Raw genomic sequence first — 24,631 nt, forward strand, 5'->3', positions numbered from 1 at the left:
CGGCTTTCAAGTCTGAATTCTTAGCTTCTGGGAGCTTGTGTTTCATATTTTGGAATTGACATTAAAAACACAGCCCCTTACGCAGGTGCTTTTTTTCCCTGAATAATTTCAGAATCAATATCACTATTTTTATTTCATTTTTAATTTTAATTTTTTTGAGGGAGAGGGGCAGAGATCTCTCAAGCAGGCTCCACACCCCACATGGAGCTGGATGCGGGCTTAATCTTACAACCCTAAGGCTATAACCTGAGTGGAAATCAAGAGTTAGACAATTAACTGACTGAGCCACCTGGGTGCCCCAAGTCACTCTATTCATAAAGCCTATTCCTCAGGGTCAGTGTGTGGCCTTCCTCTCAAACTAGCTATCTGAAAACAGTGATGGCACTTTATTTAAAGATGGAATAAATCCATTGCCTCACTTTAGAAGCCTAGAATGTTTAAAAGAGGATTCTATTGTATTTTAGAAAAATTTGTCTATTGTATTCACTGGATGCATGGCACTAATTCTTCAAGAACTAGTTATAATATAGATAATGTGGAAAAATTAACTGTACTTGGCAGTTTCTTTGTGTAATTAAGGTAAAATTTTACTAATCCTTTCTCTGCTAAGATAAAAACTCAATGTATTTTTGCAGAAAGTTGTTAAAACTAAGACACTAACATAGAAAAATGGAGACATTGAGTTATTAAACATTAGAAAACATTGGAAATTTCATAAAAGGAAATGTGCTATACTGGGTTTCTCCAGAGAAAGAGAACCAATAGAAGAGATGGTTAGATAGATAGATAAATGTAAGAGGAGATTTATTCTAGGAATTGGTGTGTGTAGTTATAGAGGCAAGAAAGCTTGCTATTTGCTGTGTGTAAGCTGGAGAACCAGGATGCCGGGGGCGGGTGGGTAATTCAGTAGAGTCCCTAGGAGCTCCCTCAAGAGCCAGGAGCATTGATGGCCAAGGGCTGGAGAAGATGAATGTCCCAGCTCAAGCAGAGAAAGCAAATTCGCCTTTTTTCCATCTTTTTCTTCTACTCAATCCCTCAAAGGATTGAACAATGCCCACTGGCATTGGTGAGAGCCATCTACTTGACTCAGTTCTGACTCAAACGCTAATCTCTTCTGGAGACAGGCTTCCAAACACACCCAGAAGTCATGTTTAACCAGCTTCTTACCAGCTATCTCAGCACCCCATAGCCCAGTCCCGATGACACACGAAATGAACGATCACTTATGCAAAACACAGTTTAACTTTGTTATGAGTATTCCCCAATCTCTCACTCTTTTCCCCTATTGTAGAGGGCACTCTGGTTTCTGATCTCTGTTCACCACCTGACCAATGGTGTTCTCACCCAAACCACCTTCATCTCTCTCTGGATCTGCGTAACCGTTTCTGACTTGCCTCCCAGCCTTCCTCCTCTGCCCTCCACAGTCTGTTCCACACAGGGCCTTTCAAATGCAAGTCAGGCCACGTCTTCTTAAGCCAGTGTCTTAAGCACGGATCGTGAGCTGCCTCTCTGAGCTCACCATCTACCACTCTCCACCTCGCTGCAAGTGCCAGCTCTCCCCCTTTCTCAAGCATGCCCCGCAGACTTCTGCCTTGATGACTGTCACTCGCCCTTTCTTCTGCCTTGATCACCCCTCCCCTTCTTACACTTGCTGCCTTTCTCACCTTCCCTCCATGTGAACTCATCGGTAATGTCTTCCCACACTCCCCCATTTCCTGGATTTCCCTATCTCCTTAACGTTTTCCCCATTGCATAGCAAATATCACCACCTAATATTCTATTTATTTACACACTGATTTGTTAATTTTCTCTCTGCCTCCTCCCCCCACCCCCACCCCAAGGCTTGAAGAACATATTCTCTATGAGGGCAAAGACTTAATTTTGTTTCCCTCTGTATACCTAGTGCCTGGCATGGGGTGCTCAGCCTACTGCAGGTGCTCAACAAACAATTGTTTAATTAAGAAATGATACTATTTCTTGGGGCACCTGGGTGGCTCAGTGGGTTAAAGCCTCTGCCTTCGGCTCAGGTCATGATCTCAGGGTCCTGGGATCGAGTCCCGCGTCGGGCTCTCTGCTGGGCGGGGAGCCTGCTTCCTCCTCTCTCTCTCTGCCTGCCTCTCTGCCTACTTATGATCTCTGTCTAATAAATAAATAAAATCTTAAAAAAAAGAAAAGAAATGATACTATTTCTGAAAACAAAATTAATACTTATTACAGGCAATAGAAAAATACAGAAATGTACAAAGAAAGAACATCCATTCCTAAAGAAGTATCCACTGTTAGCATTTTGTTAAATTTCTTCTAGGTTTTTCTAAGAATATGTATTTTTTCTTTTTGTGAGATCAGGATTAATCTTTATTAGAGTTTATATCCAGCTTTTTAAGAAAGTATAGTATGAGAGCACTTTCACTTTATACATGGTTTTTGGTTTGTTATTTTCCCCACTAAATTATAAAATTTGGGTTTCTGTTGTTTCCCAATTATTCATATAACTTAACAACATAATAATTGTATATGCTTATTTATATCTAAAAAGTATGCAATGATACACACCACTTAAAGAAATTTAACAGAAAAATAGAAATTCTATTCATATTATATTAAATACTTCAAGCATTTTTTAAAAGTTCATGTAGTCAATATAATTTCATAAAGGAATAATTTTCTTGATGAAGCTTATTGTGTTGACATATCAATATTTCAGGGACTGGGACTACGGAGTTTGTGTTAGGACATTTTAAAATTGTTTTATATTCAGTCCATGGGTTGTTGAAATAGCAACTTGCCTTTGGTTACCTAGAAAAATGTATGTCATTAAAATACTCTTTATATGCTGCCCTGGGAACATATCCCACACATGATGTATTCATAAAGAGTTCATTTTATTTACAGCTTGTCACATAATATGGTATAAGGAAACACACTTCTGATGCACTTAAACTGAATTATGCTTCTCTTTTTGACAGAGTGGGGAAATATATTTGTAAGAGTGAATAAACACACCTTGAACTGCCTGTTTTTTGAGAAGGAGGCAGAGAGAAGCACATTAACATTATTCTGTTATTAGAACTTCTATAGCGATAGACACTTTGGACATTTAATAGCTGTTTGTTTTCCAAATTGGGTGCCTGAAATACTTTATGTCAAAACTTGATGACAGGGACTCTAGAAAGCAGTAAACTCCTAAAAAGATTTTTCAGAGTTGCAGTTTTGTAGTGTGGATACGGAAAAAAAAAATCTGTTGTTGCCTCTTCTGGCATCTAAACCTTTGTTGCTTAATTCAAAGTAATTCAAAAGATTAGGTTTTGTAATTGACTAGTGTGGCAGATTCTTTGTCACATATGGATAGAGACAGTGGTTGCTTTTGTAGGACAGAATGCACCAGTACAGAATTTGAACATTTTTTTTTCATAGTAATATTGACAAACATCCAGGCAAATACACTAATTTTTCCTCCTCAATGTATTCATTAATTTACAAATTAATAAGAATGTACAAGGTAGAATGCTAAACTGAGACCATACAGGAAATAAGAGGTACCCTATAGTACTTTCAGATGAATGACACTGTCCATTTTTTATGTCACACCGGGGTCTAACAAGTTCTAAAATCTAGTGTAATATCTGGATGAACTATTCATTATTATCCCTTGCAATTGTTAGGCCACTAATTAATTACTGCAGCATCCAGTTCCCATCTTCCTATCCTGGAAATAGATGTTCCTAGTCACTAGGGGTTCCAGAGGAAAGAAACACATAGATCTGTGGAAATCCACCATTATTACAGGAATAAAAAGAGAAAGAAGAAGAAGAAAGGAAAAACCCAGGTGCAAAACTCCAAACACATGCTCTGACATAAAGAGTTAGACAAAAGCCACTGTATTAGTTAATAAGTAATATGTAGTTACTGTGCTTTAACTATCTTCTTCATTAGAGGATGAATAGTTGTTTCTATGTAGTTTCTGGGTTTTTCCTTAATAGGAATATTAACTAACAGAAACTAACCAATGCAATCAATGCAATCAATTGATCCAATTTCTATAGCTACATTTATGAAGAATCTTAGTGCTGGTTCAGTGTCTTCAGGCAATCACTCTAGCTCTCATCTCTTATTTTTAAAAAAGTACAGCCTTAACTATCTGGCCTTTTGAGAACTATTAGGGAGAAAGGAAGAATCTGAGGCAGGTGGAATATTTGTGGGATGATAGTTGGGGAAATTGACCCTAAAGACGTCTTAAGCTTAAAATCCAAGCTGCAGTGGAACAGTTTAAATCCAGGCTGAAGTAAGTGTCCAGGGGGTTAATGCAAATACCGATGGGACAGGGAAAACTTCAGGGTGGCAGAATGAGGTGGAATTAGAATCATCTGTGCCTGATGTTGAGATGTTTAACAGGTGGAGTGGTAAGGGCACAGTTCAATACCAGGCAAGGAGACGGACAGGTTGGCCCCTCCCAGTACATTTCCCAGTGCATTTCCTCCCACTCTGCTGATTCTGCCCACCATGACTCAGGATAAGGCTCCTGGTCCCTTGAGGAACCAAAAATACCAGACATGCAGATTCAAGTTCTAGCTTGACCTATCAGCTCGACCAGGTGGGGGGTTAGATAGATAGGCTACCTTCTGATTTTCATGAGAACGATTAAAAATCTGTATCCAAAGTACAAAGGACAGCATTTTTAGAGTACTAGACTTTCCTGTGGCATCTCACATTTTACCAGGCCTCGCTCTTAGTAGGGAGTCTTGGTAGATGCTGACGGAGATGGAAGATTTTATTAAAGGTAGCTAGGGACAGCACTGAATGATACTGCCCAGAGTCTCAGCGATTCCAATTGCATTAGGTTAAATTAAAAATAAAATAAAAATAAATAAACAAGTACACCTTCCTTTCCTTGACTGTGTCCTATTTTTTTTTTAAGATTTTATTTATTTGACAGAGAGAAATTACAAGTACACTGAGAGGCAGGCAGAGAGAGAGAGAGAAGGAAGCAGGCTCCCTGCTGAGCAGAGAGCCCGATGCTGGACTCGATCCCAGGACCCTGAGATCATGACCTGAGCCAAAGGCAGCGGCTTAACCCACTGAGCCACCCAGGCGCCCCGACTGTGTCCTATTTTTGAAGCACTGTGTATACCAAACACTTCACATCTTGTAGGTAAGAAAATGGAAGATTACAGAGACTAAGTATATTACACACTTAAGAAATGCTGCTAAACGGGGAACCTGGAATGTGAAGGCATATCTGTCTGATCCCAAAACCTGTGTATATTCTATTCTTTCCTAATTCTGACATATAGCTTTTCCCCTTAAGGGTAACATCTTTGGACATGGGTGAAAAAGCCATAAATATCTAGGTAGGAAGGTCTTTCTCTACTAAGCATTCCTGGCATCAGTGACCCAGAAGTATCTTTACCCAACTCCAAATACCCGAGGCCCACCCCCACATTCCCTGGATGTCTCTCTTTTAGCCCCAGGGTCCAGGTCTGGTCTGGTCTGTGTTTGAAATGTAAACTTCCATCACACAGCCAGGCCGTTTCCTTCCACCGCCGCTAGAGGGCGGCCTGCAGTCACGATCCCCCGGAGCCCTCTAGCGGTCAGAGGAAGCTCCAGCCTTCCCTGGGGGATCTACGTTCCTAGGAACTTTCTCAAAGTCCGGCAGATGTTGCCCAGGGAAGCAAGGCCGTGGGACACACCTAGAGTCACCCTCGTTGCTTCCCTTTAGTGCTTCTGGGACAGGCTCATGAGCTCTGCCCCAAGTCAAGATGACCTCTCCAACCTGCCAAGTGTGCCCTCTCGGATGCTGCAGGGTAGATTCTGTCACTAAATTTCAGGAAGAATCAAATACAGGTATCTAGAGGATGTGGCAGCGAGTCCAAAATTTGTTTTTTATGTCCCCCAGAATGCACAGGGTGGTTTATTTAAATTGATTCCGAGAAGCAGCTCTGGATATCTTCTACGTCCCCAAGGTAAATGTTTAAATAGCACTAGTAATAATCTGGGGTTACATAGTGTAGCACAATCACGATTTTCCAGGAAGTCTGTGGTTCTTTTGATAATATGAGTGTATTTAAACAACATTGGCAAACCCCAGTCTAATGTGGGGATGCGCTCAGGTTTTTTTTCATGATTTTAATATGATCATGATGACATATTGTAGTAGTTATCTCCTTTTTATTTAAAATAACTGGGTTATTTTGGAGTGTAAATATGAATATATGAATATGTATTTAAATGACATATACTTTAATATGTGTATTTTGGTTATCAGATACAGATAGCAAGCACATATCAGTCACTTTCATGGCCTCCGCTGGAGTTTACTGGTACTGTTTTATTACGGTGTGTACACTGGACTCGTTTATTTAGGAAAAAAAATAGCTGCTGCTTTTAAGTAATTGCAATAGAAGAGACTTTGTCAGTATGTCTTCATGGGAAAGGATACGGATGCTTAATAAAGTAGGAAATGACGTTATCGTTAGGCATATTCTACCAACTACCCTGTTATTCACTTAATTCTTACAAGCAAATCAAAGCAAATTTGATTGGCTGAGGAAATATTTACAGGGTGACGCCGTACGGAGTGAAGTTCAGTAAAGATGCCACTGGGAATGAGACATGATTCCTGTATTCAAAGTTCAGGGGGGAAGTAAAGGCACGTATCTAAATAAAATTTTTTAAAGATTATTTATTTATTTATATATTTGAAAGACAGAAATCACAAGTAGGCAGAGAGAGAGGGAGAAGCAGAGAGCCCGATGTGAGGCTCAATTCCAGGATCCTGAGATCATGACCTGAGCCGAAGGCAGAGGCTTAACCCACTGAGCCACCAAGGCACCCCGAAATAACTTTTTAAAAAGGATATAACAGTGGAATTCCCTCATCTTAGCAAAACAAATTAACAATCCTAGAAATTAAAGGGAGAAAAATTATAATTTAGACAGTGCCGGCAATGCTGCCCATCATTCCTCTCAATGATTGCCTGGAGTGAGCATAGCAGCAAGCATGTGAGTCTGTGGTTCCCTCAGTTTGTCTCTGTTCTGGGTACCTATCGAGTGGGAGCAGATCACTGAGCTGAGTGTGATTCTAATTTTTAAAGATATGCATAGATGCATCATTTTTCATATAAAATGGACCCTAAAAGCAGGCCAACTACTTCATCTGGTGCTCAACCAAAGAAACAGGAATCTGTTCCAACGCTGGAAGAAAAACCGGCTGTGCTGAAACAACTCGTGGTCTCCAGGGGAGCGCCTGTCGAAGGACCTTTCCAGGGTAATTTTGATTTTTCATGATTTTCTTGTTTCTGATTTTAGAACCTAAGAGGTGTGAATCTCTTTTAAGATAAGTATCGTCAGAGATACATACACGGTCTGGAAGGGTCTGGATGCCAGGTTAGGAGGTTTGACTTTCTTTAGCCATGCAGTTGGAGTCTATTAATGGTTTCTGAATAAAGCAGGTTCTGACCCCAGGTTTCAGCAGATCTATTTGAAAATAATATTCTAGATGGACTAGAAGTTGCAAAAACTGAGACAGAGGGGTAATTAAGAAGGTTTTATGATCATAGAGGTGGAGAAGAAGTATTGATTATCAGGGGCGCCTGGGTGGCTCAGTGGGTTAAGCCTCTGCTTTGGAGTCAAGGCATGATCTCAGGGTCCTGGGATCGAGCTCCCCATTGGGCTCTCTGCTTAGCAGGGAGCCTTCTTCCTCCCCTCTCTCTGCCTGTCTCTCTGTCTACTTGTGATCTCTCTCTCTCTCTGTCAAATAAATAAAATCTTTTAAAAAAAGTATTGATTGTCATATCTAGAGTAAAGGAGAATAAATGAAAAATTTTGACTGACTACGGTGGGTTAGAAATAGAGATTTCAAGTTTGGGTGACCGTGAGGTTGGTGGATTCTTTAACAGAGTTAGGGAGATCAGAAGAATTGGTTTTGGTTATGGAGATGAATGGGATTTGGGATAGAATGTGAGGTAACTGTAGGAGACCCAGGTGGAGCGGTTCAACCATGAGCTGGAAGTGCAGGAAGGAATTCTCAAAACGTTCTCTGTGGGCTGCATTCTGTTTCAAAATAGCAGTTGAAATTATAATAGTAGACAACACAGCTAATAAAGATCAGCCTGGTAGAAAGCAGTGAGAAGTACAAATGTAGGTTCTTAAGGATTACCTGTCTTTGGAGGAAGAAAAGAAACAATTAAGAAAACCAAAGGAGGAACATTCAGAAAAAAAATATTCTGAGGAAGAGAATTTTAAAAGAATTTTAAAGAATTTTTTTAAAAAGATTTTATTTATTTATTTGACAGAGAGAAATCACAAGTAGAGAGGCAGGCAGAGAGAGAGAGAAGCAGACTCCCTGCCGAGCAGAGAGCCCTATGCGGGACTCGATCCCAGGACCCTGAGATCATGACCTGAGCCGAAGGCAGCAGCTTAATCCACTGAGCCACCCAGGCACCCAAGAATTTTAAAGAATTTTAAAAGAAGTTAAAATTACATGTTGGTAAAAGTTTTTCTAGAATTATATAGAATGTAATGCACTAATTTTGAAGGTAGAAGGAAGAAAAAATAATCGGTGAATAAGAGAAGAGATACTTAAAAAAAATAGGACAGGCTTGAGATAATTTCAGGGAAAAGACAGCAAATGATTTTAAGTGCTGCTGAAATTTCAGAGTTAAGTCCTGAATTGGAGAGGTAGAAATTTAGATTTCAACTTAAGATATGTGGTGTATCCAAGGATTTTTTTTTCTCATTTATAATTTTGCATGAGATTGACAAATGTATAACCATCAGCTCCTATTCACACAGTCTATTTGTATTTGCTCAAAATAGTACAAGTATAGGAAACTGGGCTTTTCTCAGAAATGACTACCAGTGTCATCACTGGTGACTTTCTGAGAGGATACGGGCCAAAGTCAGACTGCAAGTCAAGGAGTGAACTGGGGTTGAAGAAATACAGAATTTGCTTTTGAGAAATTTAGTGACAAGAGCAAGGAGAGAGAAGAGTATGTTTGGTTAGAAGGTAGGAAAGCTCTGGAAGGCAGCTCACACCAAGCCTGGCGGTCTCCTGGCAGCTTTTGGATCGCGGTCCAGTTAACCTTTAGCATATCCTTTCAGTCTTCTTCTGTGTAGATGCTATTTTGACAAATTTTGTTCATGTTCAGTCCTTGAACAAATCAGAAAATATCCTGGAGCCTGTACTGTCGTGTGAAACTGGAAATACACAGAAGCTACATTTAGTGCACAATCTGAGTGGAGAATTCATGCAAGGGCTCAGTCCAAGATGGTTGCCATGACTCTAATAACTTCTAAAGTATCCTTAATGTGTTTTCTATCTGTGAAATAGTATGATTCTCTGAACCTTAGCCCCAGAAGCCTTTGAAATAGTGGAGTGGGGCTTGCAGATTCATCTCTGGCAGAGCTGTGTCTCACTGCAGAGGCATGACGCATGGAAGTAGGCTGATTCTGCCTTACTAATCCTTCCCTGAGGGCTCAGGCTCTGTAGTGGGCTATTACGTCCTAACTGAGCAGTCTTTTCCATGGAGCTCATTCAGGCACTTAGAGCACTTATTGATGATAGACAACAGCTAGAACTTTTAGAACATATTAGGTTTAATGAGATCGGAAACATGATTGCCATCCTTAAGGGAAAAAGTCAGACAAAATGGGAGGAAAATGTGTCAGAAATCTTTGTCTCAAATAAAGCAGATCATCAGAGCAAAGCTCACATCTCACCTTCTGAGATGAGGAGCTGAGTATAGTAGTAACCACCACATGGCAGTTTTATAATTTAAAATTTGTAACAGCCACATCACACGGGACCTGGAAATCAACCAGGCATTATCATTTTATTGCTTCTTCCATGAAATACCTCATCCTTCCTCCGCTCTCAGAATCCCCAGCTCAGGGAAGACCAGGATGTAGGATTTCCAGTACTAAAACTGGGAGAGTTCTAGGCAAACTGGGATGAGTTGGTAACCCCGGTTCAGAACAAGGTTCTCTGACTCTTTGCATCCCTTCCTCCTGTAGCAGTTTCCCTCTCTTCTAGGCCGTCTTTCTCAGTGTGTGAAGACTAACACCCAGCTCGCGCTCTTCTTTCCATCACCACCCCTGATTATGTGAAAACTTCATCTAGTCCCTGATTTCTTTAGTTCCTTCACTTTTTTCTCTTACACTTTTTCCTCATCTTTCATTCTGACTTTAGCTTCCAGTTCTTCTGGCCAAACCTTACATTTTGTCCTTAGGAATAGCTATACCGCCCTCAAAATCTCAATTTCTTTTTTTTAAAAATTTTTTATTTTTAAAAATATTTTATTTATTTGTCAGAGAGGGAGAGAGAGAGAGAGAGCACAAGCAGGCAGAGGCAGAGAGAGAAGCAGGCTCCCTGCTGAGCAAGGAGCCGGATGTGGGACTTGATCCCAGGCCTCTGGGATCATGACCTGAGCCAAAGGCAGCAGCTTAACTGACTGAGCCACCCAGGTGTCCCCAAAATCTCAATTTCTAACATCTCATTCAGCTCACTGCCTCCATGGTAATTTTTCAATTACACCAGGACTTCCCATCTATTCTGACACCATTTTTAAACATTTATTTATTTATATATTTTTCAAGTAAGCTCTACTCCCAGCCTGGAGCCCAAACTCACAACCCCAAGATCAAGAGTCCCATGCTCTCCCGACCAAGCCAGGAGGGTGCCCTTGGTGATGCCATGTTTAATGTCCACCTCTCTAGTTCCTGTTCTCACTTCCTCCCTGTCCAAATTGGGTTACATTGTCTAATTGCTTGCAAACACCCTCAGATCCCTTGCCTCCCCTCTGCCTTATGCAAGGGGCAAAAAACCCAATACTGGTTAATCCCACCTATTTGCAAAAAGGTAGTATAGTTTAGTGGTTAAAGGTCTGAGCTGTGGACCTATACTTTTTTAATCCTGGGGTAGCATTTGCTAGCTATGTGACCTTGGATAAATTTCCTAATGTCTCTCTGCCTCTGGTTCCTCATCTGTACCTATCTAATACGGTGGTTGTGGGCTCAAAAGTATTAGTAAAAATAAAATGCTTTGACTAGTGCTTGGCACATAATAAGCAGTCAATAAATGTTTCCCAAGCTTGTAGTTGATTGTCAGAAAAAAAACACCTAACTATTCTAATTGATCTCTTTTAAATTTCCTAACTGTGTCGAGTGGGCCTTTGTGCAGTCTTTGCAATTCAGTCGACCACAGCTGCCCCTTCCTTATTGATTTATTTTCTCTCTCTCGGGGATTACTATTTTACCCCCTCTTCTTCTCAAATTTCCAACTTGTCCTCATGGTTCTCGCTCTTCGTGGATGATTTTCCTTCTTACTTCACTGAGGAAACAATCAGAAAATAATGTTATTTTTCCACCGAACAGCCTGCCCACATCTGTAGCCTTCTACTACAATGAAAGCATCTCTTTCCCCAGTTTGGGATAACCCTTTACTTGTACACTGGACTCCATCTCTTTTCACTTTCTCAAGAATTGTAATGACATAATTATCTCTCTCTTTCTCTTTCTTTTTATTTATTTACTTATTTGAGAGAGAGAGAGAGACTGAGAGCACAAGGGAGAGAGCAAGCATGAGTGTGGAGGGGGGCAGAGGGAGAGGAAGGAGCGGGGTCTTGGGATTATGACCTGGGCTGAAGGCAGACACTCAATGGACTGAGCCACCGAGATGCCCCCTAATTATCTCTCTTTTGTCTTGGGTAATTACATGTCTCCTTTCTTCTCTGCCATCAGTGCTGTAATATTAATAAAAAATCTCCAACAAAAGGAGAAAAAAAAATCTCCCTAACTTCTGTGTCTGTGGTAGCAACGAACTTGTTTACTATCCTGTATAGCAAACCTTAGTGTCTCTATAGTCTCAGCTCCCATTTTCATAACAATTCGAATCAAGCTTCATTTCCCCAAAACCACACCTGTATGAGCCAACAGCAACCTCCACCTGTCAAGTCTGATGATCTGTAATCTGTCCTCATCTTCCTTTGCTTATCATCAGTGTTTAACATAATTGATCACTTCTGCCTCTTGAAATTTTTTTTCACTTGGTTTCAGTGAATATTTTGTATTATCATCTATTTTGTATTACCTATTTTGTATTATCATCATCTACTATTTTGTATTATCTGTACTATTTTGTATTATCATCATCTATCTTTCTTCTCAGTCTCTTTGGCTGGATCATCATTTGTAACTTGAAAAGTTTTTGAAAATAATGGAGTGCTCCAGAGCTCAGTCTTAGGCTCTCTTAGGCTTACAGAAGTGATTGGAGTGAACAAAACCAGGAGAAATTGATTTCGTGGGTTTTGTATGAGGCAACGAGAACTGTGTTGAGAAGGGAATACGCATGGTTTGTAAGAAAGAAGAAAGCCATTATAATGATCTTAAGCTGAATTTTACTTAACATGCAATTGTTTAGTGGAAGCAATTTTACTGTGATAAATTCAGTTCCACAATATTTTCTTTTTTTTTTTTTTAAAGATTTTTATTTTCTTTTATTTATTTGAGAGAAGAAGTGAGAGAGAGCATGAGAAGGTAGAAGGTCAGAGAGAGAAGCAGACTCCCCATGGAGCTAGGAGCCCGATGTGGGACTCGATCCCAGGACTCTGGGATTATGACCTGAGCCACCCAGGCGCCCCTCCACAATATTTTCTGAGCATCGACAGTGGAAAGGGGAAGGGAGAATCAAAGATGGAGCAAGCAGGTCTTGCCAACACAGACCTGAAAGCAATCTGGTTATTGTCCTAATTTAATTAATGGGAAATTAAGAGCTAAATCAATACTAGAACTCTAACCAGAAGTCTTGGTGGTTCCCAGTCTTCGATTAAATTGATGAAGTTATTTGCCTCCCAGATTGAAATACAATAAAGAATAAAGTGTGCCTAAATTATAAGTTTAAAGGCCATTCAAGTGGAAACTTGCTGGAAAGGGTAATAAAATAACAACTACAAAAATACAACTTTCCTTGGCATTTTCAACTTAGCTCCCTCAGAGCTACTAAAGGACCCATTCATGTCTTTTTCAACAAGATCTTGGATTTTTCAGTCAACCACTCCTAGGGTTTTGTATTGGCACAATTGGATTTTCTCCTTGGAAACTGATTTTTAATAAAGAACAAACTAGAATATAGCTGAATAATGCAATTTTGTTATTAAAACCCCAAGGCTGACACCGGAAAACTTGCATTTAAAAAATTTGGAATAGTGGAGGTGCTTAGCCACCTCTGAGGTTCTCTGTGTAAACAAACAAGATTCAAGCATAGTTTTTCTACTTAGATTTGGGTTTCAGTGAGTGTTGTAAAGGTTAGAAGTTGGAGTATGCACTTTATGCCAAACCACTCAAAAAATAATAACAGCACTGACCATAATAGCTACTCTCTACTGGGTAACTACTTACAATTAGCTATTTACAAGGTGATGTTTTTTAATCCCTTCCAAAGGCTGGATGAGGTGGTGTTACTGTCCTTCAGAGACAGAAACCGAGATTCAAAGAGCTTTTATCATTTTTCTAAGGAAAGGAGAGACATGTTCCCAGGCCTTTTACTTAAAGGCAAAGGGGAAAGAAACTGTTAAGTACCAGCTACTACGCCTGGACCTTTTGTATAACTATCTTGTTTAATCAAAAGTCGGAGTTAAGAAATAGATTGTAATATGAGCTTTGTGCTTAACACTTTGTATTGCAAGCGTACAAGTCTTGGATGGCATTTTAAATGAGACAGATTTGTAGTATTGCATTTAAAATGCAGTGCTTACATCCTTGACCCTGCGGAGGGCTAAACGAATTGTTATTTCCCATCAAGATTTTTCCTCTCATGTAATGATTCCTGGAGCATTTCTTCTTTGCAAGCCAGCTTATAAAACTGTGGGCCCTCACTTAAAAGTAGAGTTGCTGAGAATTCAGTACTTGTTGCGCATACATACGGTACAACCGTACTGGTAGACTTGCCTATTTTAGCACCTAGATATTCCGCAAGTGTAGGAATTCCCTGTTTAACAGTGGTTTCTTTAGAGACCTTTATGTCTAGTTGGTTAAAAGTTACTGATGAGCATCTGGATGTGAACAGGTTGAGGTGAGTACCAAAAATGTGGCCAAATAAAAGAAATAAAAGTTAGTCTAGGAAAACAGGCATTGGTTTTCCAACCGTTTTTTGCTAATGATTTGTAACAAATTCTCTTCTGTGATCAGGTGTTAATATTTTAGATAAGGAGGAAAGTCCAGGCACGAGGGGTGGTGAGTGGGAGCTAAGAATTGAGGGTGGACAGAGGTGAGGCAGAGGGAAGCAAGGGCAAAAGCCGCACACTGGGAGATTGAAGTCCTCTGGGATAATGTTAATGTTTTTATTTTACTCTTGTTAGTTCTATGTTAGGTCAGTACCTGTTTAGATTTTTGTTTGCTTAAAGGAAGAAAATTGAGAAAAATCATACCTACGTTCCCGCCACCCCCTGCCCAAATTAAAAGCATAGATACAGAGACAAACTTTCTTTTATCCACTGCCTTTATTTGTTTAGGAGATGGGAGTTTTAAAAATGGTTCAGGGATCAAAGCCCCCAAACAAGAGCTTGGGAGCTGACAACCTTAGAAAGAAATGGGTATCCCTGCTTATAGTGCTAGTCCGGGTGTCTGAAGGAATACCTGTATTATTCCTACTCAGGAGCTTATCCCTGTGGCCAAACAAATACTGTTGGAATATATAACCGATTCAATTTAACAAACATGGGTCGAGTGCTCTTTATGCACTGTGGTTGGTGTTAAGTAAGTGAGGCAGCCTTAATAAAGTTTGCAATCTTAGGAGAAGCAGGCAGGTAAATAATTATTCTTAATTATTCTTAAGAAGTAAAGTTCCATATTAAGTTATGAGCAAATCGTATGGGAGCACAAAAGAAGGAGAGGACGTTTAGTTCTATAAAGGAGAAATTCTGTACTCTATGCTTTTTTGTTTGTTTGTTTATATGGAAACACAGTAGTCTGAAAAGTACTTCCGAAAGTATGTTGCAGTATAGGATTCATGCAGGGTTCACTGTTTGGTTCTAACCACTGATTTGGGAGGATGTACCCCTCAAAGTTCTGTTCGGTGTCCTGCAGACACAGGCCTTCCTGAGCATTTCTCCACCTTGAAATGATCTGTGTACTTCACTAGTCAGTAAGTGTCTTTACTCACTGTGCTTAGCAAGTGTTTGTCACACCGTAGGCTCTCAGTAAAATTTGATTAATTGAATTATGAGAAAGGAAAGAGATTTGTGCTGCTCTCACTTCACCCAGCCAACCTTATTTCCCTTCCCACTTCCTTGACTTTTTTTACTTTATGATTATGGATGTTAAAGGAAATCCTTCCTTAATGAGTTTTTCAGAAACTGTATGGCAGTCATGTTAAGGGCTTCCTTATTCATTTCATTTTGAAAAAAAGGATGGAATAACCAAGACCTCCAGCTTTATTCATATTACATCTCTCACCCTCTTTATAGGGTCCTTCTTTATTAAGACAACCTCTAATAAAGATACTAGCTTTGAATTTTCTTCATCCATAAAATAGACATAGTTCATCTGGTTTCTGTATAATATATATTAGGCCCTTACATAATAGTGTCCTTTGCTGTTTGACGGACTTTCCAGACTAAAGGTTTTAAAGTAATATATCATTAAAAGAAATTAGAGTTGATGGCCAAGAATTCAATCACATTTCTCTGATAGAATCAAAGCATTTCACTAATTAGACTCTTCCTTCCACAAGATGGCGCTGTAGTTCTTCCAATTATTTGGAGTCTAGCTGCTCAAGGTTTTCTTTTTTAAAGTCTCTCCCCAACCCCTTATTTCTTTACAGATAAAAGTGACATATGAGGGGCGCCTGGGTGGCTCAGTGGGTTAAGCCGCTGCCTTCGGCTCAGGTCATGATCTCAGGGTCCTGGGATCGAGTCCCGCATCGGGCTCTCTGCTCAGCAGGGGGCCTGCTTCCCTCTCTCTCTCTCTCTACCTGCCTCTCCATCTACTTGTGATTTCTCTCTGTCAAATAAATAAATAAAAAAAAAAAAAAAAAAAAAAAAAAAAAGTGACATATGAGAAAGACTGTAAGATTGTCACTTGATAAACCAGATTTCCTATCTGATTTTAGAGAAGTCCATAGGAATAGCCATGGAATAGCCAATAACAAGAATTAGTACACAATGAATAATTACCGGCAATGAGATAAAATAGACATTTTTTGCATTAATTTTCTTCAAACAGTTGGTTAGCAAGAAGAAAAAAAATCATTAAACACAGTCTAGCTCAATATTCATTATGAACTATTTTAAATAATTATGAGTAATATTTTAATATTCTTTAGTACTACTCATAGTTTGGGTGTTTTGAAATAAGTGAGTTGTTAATTAACTGGGTATTTTATTATTGTTTATCCTCATGTGGAAAAACATCTCAGATACAGGACCTTTTTTAACTACATATTTTGGTGTTTAATCATATCCTCCGGTTTGTTGTAAATATTTTTCAGTTTTCTTTTAATGTTAATTAAGACTTCCCCAAATTTGCAAATAAATTTGCAGTTGAATCAGTTTATAATAATGATTCTGAGCCCCCTTTATGTGAAAAACACAGATCTATCTAGGAAGAAAATTGATTGAAATCTATCTGATTTCAATCAGATCTTTCCAGGAAGAAAATTTCAGTATTTCTAATGATCTACTAACTCTGAAAAGTAAAAACCAAAAAGATTATTGCTAATAATAGTATGTTCAGAAGACTTAGATTAAAAATATTTCAGGAGTGAGTTATTTTTGAGATTCTTATTGACCATACTGGGTATCTTTAATGAAAATTACATATTGAACCAAAATACTACGGATTTTAATTAATGCTCTAACATAGTCTCCTTGTTAGAATCATAAATTCATTAAATGAAAAGTCCAACATGAAGAGAAATAAATTATGGTGTGCAGTCCTTAATCATGTCTAATTACAATGAGTTTGTAATGCATTTACATTTATAAAATCACTTGAGTTATCGACGTCTGAGGCAACGGTTTGTGTTTACCACTTGCACATTTGTATGGAGTAAATTAGATAATCTGCTAATTAGAAAACTCTTACAGAAGAGAAGACAGGTTGTGGTTCACTTTTCTCCCGTTACTCCTATCTGGATCGTGTACTGGTGAGTGGATGGGAAAGCCATGGTTAAGTTTAAATTTGCTGAATATATGTATGAGATATGTCCATGCTTTAGATGGTGCTTGAAGTATTTAAGCCATTTATACTCTTGTTACTGCTATCGCTCATCACTTTTCTTGAAGGTCCAGCATGTGGCAGGCATATCAAGCATTTATGTAATTCACACAGTAATAGTGTGGAACACATACTGCATTTGGGCTTTCTGACTAAGATGAAAACACTGAGACTTAGAGATACTAGATAATGCCCCAGGGGTCAGGCAGCTGGCTAGAATGGCTAGGATCTGAGTGCAAGTTTCTGTTATTCCAGAGCCTGTTAACCATTTTAATAACCTACACCGTGTATATAACTTTTAGCTATTAACATATTGTGTATCTAACTGCCATATCATGTAACTTTGGGTGAAGTCTACAAATTTAATATGAAATATTCTTACTGTGTGAGGAAAAGTTCAGAATTTCTTTTCTTTTATTTTTTAATTTTTTTGGTGGGGGAGGGGGAGGGGCAGAAGGAGAGAGAAAATTCCAAGCAGTCTCCATGCCCAGTGCAGAGCCCATCTCCCGGCTGGATCTCACAACCCTGAGATCATGACCTGAGCTGAAATCAAGAGTTGGATGCCTGACCAACCCAGCCACCCAGGTGCCCCTCAGGATGTCTTTCTTTTTTTTTCCTTTTTCTTTTTTCTTTTCTTTTCTTTCTTTTCTTTTCTCTTCTCCTTCTTTTCTTTTTTGTTAAGATTTTATTTATTTATTTGAGAGAGAGAGCTCAAGAGAGAGCACAAGTTGGGGGAGGGTGCCCCTCAGGATCTCTAACTGTGCTATTTAGGACACACAGGATGAGGGCTTTTGCAAAAGGGATTTATTGTGTCACCATGATACAGGCAGCAAGCAGAGCATGTTAAGGGGGCTTCCAGACTTTTAGAGGATCGTGATAAGAGGAGGACTGCCAGGTGAAAGGAAGCTCCTTTTCCTCCTTCCCCTCACCTACAACTCTCCTGTGCTTCACTTTGTCCGTGTGCAAAGGACAGGCTAACCTAGGCTCCACTGGGACGATCCTGACTGGATTCATTTTAGATATACTTAAAACCCACTAGATTCCTTAATTCCCAACAGACTTAGTCATAAAATGAAATGTTTCTATATTCAAATATCATTATATCTTAAAAGAGATAAGCTTTTTATTGTATTCAGTAAACTAAAATCAAAACTGAAGGGCGCTTTTTTTTTAAGATTTTATTTATTTATTTGAGAGAGAGAGCAAGCATGAGCAGGGGGAGGGCTGGAGGAAGAGGAAGAAACAGGCTCCCCTCTGAGCAGGGAGCCTACCTCATGGCTCGAGTCCAGAACCCGGCATCATGACCCCAAGCCAAAGGCAGATGCTTCACTGACTGAGCCATCCAGGTGTCCCCAAAGAGACTTTTTTGTCATTTATTAGGAGAGATTTTGCACATTGGGGTGAGGTAAGTTAGGTAAAGTGGAGTCCTCAGAGTGAAATCAAATTCTTAAGGCTTGTCCTAAGTTACCTCTAACCCTGAAGGTTCTTTGATTCCCTGAATGATGCCAATTGTCAGCTGGGCTGTATCTAGCACTGTGAGAAGCACATGGGAAATCCAGAGAGAGGAGCTTACCCCTGCTGATAGGAGTTTTCCTGGACTGATTCATTTATTCCTTCAGTTGGTCATTCATCCATCTGTCCAGCCTTCATTTGATGGTTACTTAGCATTTGTAACAGACTCAATTAATTATTTGCTGACCCTTATCTTATAGGCACTATGTGAGGTAATGCAAGCCTTAACTTACACACCACATGGAAAACTTAATTCAGTGCATTAGCCTCATTTGTGTGATAATATCTTTTTGGTGCTGATGATTCAACCCTTTGGGGCTGCAGTCCTTGGTATTGTCAGCTTGTTTGAGCAGGTGATAGTCTTGTCAGTTGATGAAGAGTCGATAAAATTTATGTATTGGAGTGGGACTGAATTAATCTAATTGTTTGGTATTTAAAGGATGTGGTATGTGTTTTAGAGACAGTTCATTCCCATGTTTAGGAAGCAAAGTGCTATGTGACATCCACAGAGGGGTCTAGTGGAAGTGCTAGTAGTAATCACAGTAATAATATTTATAATTATAGTAGTAAATTTGACTTCATTGCTGGGAAGCAAACTTCAGTGCTTTAAATATTTCATTGAGGATCTGACTTCGCAACTTCTTTTCTAGAAACACAGTAAAAACCGTGTTATTTTGGGCAAGACGCTATTATCTCTGTCCCTTCCTTCCCATGCAGACTAGATAATCTCTGTGTTCATCTTCAATCCTAAAGTTTTTTAACTTTAGGATTTGAGTTTCCTCCAACTCTGAGGAATTTGACAAATTCTGTTCTTAAATTTCCCTGTTAGGTAATGCCAAACAGGTTATCTCACACAGTGTACACAATAAATGTTAGCTGAGTGAACAAAAGGTATATAAAATATTAGAGCAACATCAATTTTACATGCATTTAATACCTACTAACTGGGTATCAGGTATGTACTCGATACTGATCTATGTGCGACGGGACTAAGTGATAAATTAGGATTAAAGTCCCTTTCCTCATGTAGCTTACAATCTAGGGGGGAGAGGTGGATAATGCACTTGTAAAATAGCAATGATTTGAGATAGTAACAAACGCCGTACAGGCTAATGGGAGAGCCATGAGGTAATATATAGTGGGCATATAGACACTATAGTAAGGGCAGACCACTCTGCTCTGTGATGATCAAAGGAAAGAATATTCCAGGCATTACAAAAAGCTAAAGGCAAAGGTCTTTCAGTCAGGGGCACCTGGGTGGCTCAGTTGTTAGATGTCTGCCTTCAGTTTAGGTCATAATCCCAGGATCCTGGGATCAAGCCCTGCCTGCATCAGGCTCCCTACTTGGCAGGAAACCTGCCACTCCCCCTGCCTTTGTTCCCTCTCTTGCTGTCTCTCTCTGTCAAGTAAATAAATAAATAAATAAATATCTTTTTTAAGTCTTTTTTTTTTTTTAAAGATTTTATTTATTTATTTGACAGACCGAGATCACAAGTAGGCAGAGAGGCAGGCAGAGAGAGGGGGAAGCAGGCTCCCTGCTGAGCAGAGAGCCCGATGCTGGTACTTGATCCAAAGACCCTGAAATCATGACCTGAGCTGAAGGCAGCGGCTTAACCCACTGAGCCACCCAGGTGCCCCTTAAAAAAGTCTTTAAGTGAAATGTAAGTTGTCGCTTTCAAGGGACACACAGTGGACAGGTAGTAAGTGAGGAAGTGGTCTGAGATGAGACTGAAGTTAGGTGGTGTCAAGATGGTGGTGGGTTTTCTGGGACCCAAGCATTTGGATTTTATTTAATTTGCAGTGAGAACATGAGGAAATCTTAAATATATGCCAAATTCTCCTGTTACATAAATAAATATCCTAAGATGTGGATGTTGAGTCATGCTTAGCCAAAGAATGTCTCTCCCTCCCTTGTGTCCATAGTGATGCCCTATTACTATCTCTGAAACTCATTTCTAAAATTACTTCATTAAAGCAGGAATGAAGGTCTTCCCTGCTCATGAAATGAAGATTGTAATATTTCCAGAGGTCATTTAGAAGAACAACAAGCAAATAGGATAAACTCTAAGATGAATAAGATCTTTGTCATATATTTTTAGAAAATTCAGCACTTACAAACCCTTTTAATTCGATGAGATTTCTGGAACAGTGAAAGTCAAATCCCTATTTTTGTGATAGGGTGTTACAGATAATGTGGTTTCCCTTTAGGATTCCCCTGCATATTGTGAATTGAGGACTCTTTGTAGAAGTGCAGATTTTATTTTCTAATGGGGTGGAGGGGCATTCTAAATATGACCTCATTCTGCAACAGAGAGTGGAAAGCTTAAGGCTCATTGATATTCTTTCATAAGAGTCTTATTATACAATATAGGATGTACATAACCTTTGAAAGATAATTAGGAAGTTGATTTATGTCTACTATTAAAGCTTACTTATAGTGGGGTAAAACTTGTGTATATGATAGATGGTGTCTTGCTTGGTACAGGTACAAATATGGAAAGATGAATTGTTCCATATAAATGGTAGTATACAGGCTTGAGCCAAAGAAAAGTAAAATCAATTATGTTTTTTGCTGTATCCATGTGTTTTTAGGGGAGTCAGTTAAAGCTTTTGAGCCTGTCTTTCCTCACCTATGAAAAAAAAAATTGAACCAGGTAACTTCTAAAGAGGGTTATAGTTTTAAAATTCTTATGATTCTGTGTGATCAACACTGTTATTGATGTAAACAGTAAGTGGAGTAGAGGAAAGGGTGTTCATGTTATAACTGATCAGTTGTTGAATCAAGAATGATAGAAGAGAACAGAATAAATAAATTTTAAGATGTAAGACTCTTCAAAGCTGCATTAATTTTTTTTTCAAGATTTTATTTATTTATTTATTTGACAGACAGAGATCACAAGTAGAGATAGGCAGAGAGAGAGGAGGAAGCAGGCTCCTTGCTGAGCAGAGAGCCTGATGCTGGGCTCAATCCCAGGACCCTGGGATCATGATCTGAGCTGAAGGCAGAAGCTTTAACCCACTGAGCCACCCAGGCGCCCCAAAGCTGGATTAATTTGAAATAAGCTTTTATAAATAACAAGGCATCTTAAAATTTGTAATTTTCCTGTAAGTTAACTATAAATTTGGTATCATAAACATTCCCTAATATTGCCTTTATCAAAGCAGTTTCTAGAAAGAACGCTCTACACGTTATTGCCTCCTGCATGTGTTCTGACACTCCTGTGACCCCAACTTAGTTTTGTTAACTAGTCATAGTATTAAGTCCCTGCTCTGTTTCTTGCTTTTCTTCTAGTCCTGAAGTTCTCCATACTCCAAAGGCATCTCAGAAAATGAAAGATTAGTTCAAAGTTGAGAAGACAATGAGAATTCAATCTGGTGACATTAACTTTTCTTGGGTTTGTAAGTAGGTATGCATGTAGGAGGGTTTGACTATTAAAAGCCAAGTTGATATCTTGTGAGAAGTATTTATCCAAAACTTATTCAAAGTTGGTAAATGTATATAATAAATGCCAAGTGGTTTAATTCCTATATGTTTATCATTAGTAGATACATCTGAAGAAAATTCAGTTTTATAATCCCCATTAAGTGACATTTAGGATCTCAGTGTTTAGAATAAAATCCAAAAGATTTGATGTTGTTCAGTATGTTTTTAATTATTTTAAAACAAATTAGACAGTAGAAAGGTCATGTTGAAGCGAATCAAAAAAATTCTCTAGGTTGCAAAGAAATTAAGGATATATCCAAGTGCTTTAGTTTTTCAAGACATAATCTAAAACCTTTTTCTCTTCTCTCTAAATACTTTCCCCATGGGCCATCTCTAGGCCTGTGATTGTCTCACACTGCTGTTACTGGCCCAGGCTTCTCTGCCAAGATCCAGGTTCATCTGGGACCTTGCCTACTTAGCCTATGTATCTGGGTGTGTCACTAGACACTCAACTCAGCATGGTCACAACGGAACTCTTTTACTCATTCCCCTGCTACCTAATTCTCTTCCAGTTCCTTAGCAGAAGAAGTAGTATTCCCTTCACCCAACAGCACGGGCCAGAAGCCTGGTCCTCATCCTTCACTACTCTGCATCTAATACATCACAATCCTCTTTTTTTTTTTTTAAACCACTGTACAACTTTTTAATCTGTCTTTATCTTCATAGCTGGTTTCCTTCTCTGGGCTACCCTGTCTTTCATCTAGAGTGCTGTAATAGCCCCTAATTCATCCTCCATGTCCACTCTTGTCTGCTTCCAATATGTAGCCAGGAACCAAAGAGAAATTTTTAAACGACAAATGTGCTCATTCACTCTTCTTCTGAAAACCCTGAAAAAGTTCCCCATTGTCTACCAGACTAAGGCCAAAATGTTTGACCTGGCCTCCATATCCTGGTCAATATCCTGACCTCAGTGATCTGGCCACTGCCTGCTTCATCAGACTCAACTTGATATAGGCTTCCTTTCACATATGGGGCTCTAGCCACCCTGTGCTATGACTTTCTAAATGTGCTATATTCTTTCCTGCCTCAAGGCCTTCAAAAGTGCTATTTCCTTTACTTGAAACACTCTTTTCTGTCTGTTCTTCAAATTAACTCTTGTTAGTCCTCAGTGAGCAGTTAATTCCTATTTATTATTCTTCCCAAGTATCATTTCCAGGAAAGCTTCTTTTGACCTTTTAGAAAAGTTTACATCTCCTTAATAAATACTCTCTTATGTTGTAACTTTTAAAATTCATTCATTCATTCATTCATTCAATATTGGGTGTCCACAATGTCACATACTCTTCTAAAATCTGAGGAACAATGTCTCATACTCTTCTAAAACCTGAGGATGGAATGAAGGGAGAGCATTAACAATAATTTCATACAGTGATGAAGATTATAAAGAAAATTAAACTATTGAGTTAAAGGATGACTTGAGAGAGGTACTTTGGGTAGGATGCTGCAATCAAACTTCTTGAGTGATAGTATGTTTTGGCTGTTAATTGTTCATGAATTTATGTGCCCAAGAACTGGGACTCTGTTGCACTTGCTCACATCATGTCCCCAGCGCTGGGTGCAATGCTCAGCACATAGCAGATTTGGTAGGTATTCCTGAATGAATGAATTGACTTACCATATTAGTTTTGTAAGGCTTCCATTACCAAATACCACAAACCAAGTGGCTTAAAGCAAAGAAATTTATTCTTTTTATCAGTTCTAGAGGCTATGAGTCTGAAATGAAGGCATTAGCAGAGCCATGCTCCCTCTGAAGTCCATAGGGAACAATCCTTCCCCTTCCTCTTCCTAGTTTCTGGCATTTGCCTACAATCCTTGTCATTCCTTGGCTTGCAGTTAGCTTCATCTCTCCAGTCTCTGCTTCCATCATTACGTGGCCTTCTGTTCTGTGTCTGTTCTCTTTGTCCAGAATTTCCTCTTTTTGTAGCAATGCCAGTCATTTGATCAAGGTCCACTCGGGTCCAGTATGACCTCATGACTTGATTACATTTGCAAGGATCATATTTGCAAATAAGTTCACATTTATGAGAATGGGGGTGGGGGTTAAGACTGCAGCATACCTTTTTGGGACACAATTCAATCCATGATACCTACTTTTTTTTTTTTTTAAAGATTTTATTTATTTATTTGTTAGAGAGAGAGGACATATCAGGGGGAGTGGCAGGCAGAGGGAGAAGCTCCCTGCTAAGCAAGGAGCCTGACCTGGGACATGATCCCAGGTTCATGACCTGGGACGAAGGCAGATGCTTAATTAACCACCTGAGCCACCCAGGCATCCCCACTCTTTAAGTTAAAAGAAAATCAGAAAGGTTATATTTTAGGCGTTTATGTAGTGTAGATTTCTTTTCTGGTTTTATGGAGAAATAATTGACTTAGATCATTGTGTAAGTTTAAGGTATACAGCGTGATGTTTTTTTTTTTTTTTTTAAGA

The 24,631-nt window shown here is 39.2% G+C and overlaps 1 protein-coding gene across 2 annotated transcripts in view; it reads left to right on the forward strand.

Annotated features, from left to right (window-relative positions):
- Window positions 1-5,716: 5,716 nt before the first annotated feature.
- The window catches only part of NELL2 (neural EGFL like 2), a 399,234-nt gene continuing 380,319 nt past the window's right edge, over window positions 5,717-24,631 (forward strand). The window contains exons 1-2 of one of the 2 annotated variants that reach the window (XM_013063029.2): window positions 5,717-5,960; window positions 7,091-7,263. The gene's annotated coding sequence lies outside the window, so the exon portion shown is untranslated. The remainder of the gene's footprint in view (window positions 5,961-7,090; window positions 7,264-24,631) is intronic. The other variant, XM_013063030.2, reaches the window with a different exon arrangement.

The sequence above is a fragment of the Mustela putorius genome, unplaced genomic scaffold (assembly GCF_011764305.1).
Source record: "Mustela putorius furo isolate JIRA1106 unplaced genomic scaffold, ASM1176430v1.1 tig00537227_pilon_pilon_pilon, whole genome shotgun sequence".
NCBI lineage: Eukaryota > Metazoa > Chordata > Mammalia > Carnivora > Mustelidae > Mustela > Mustela putorius.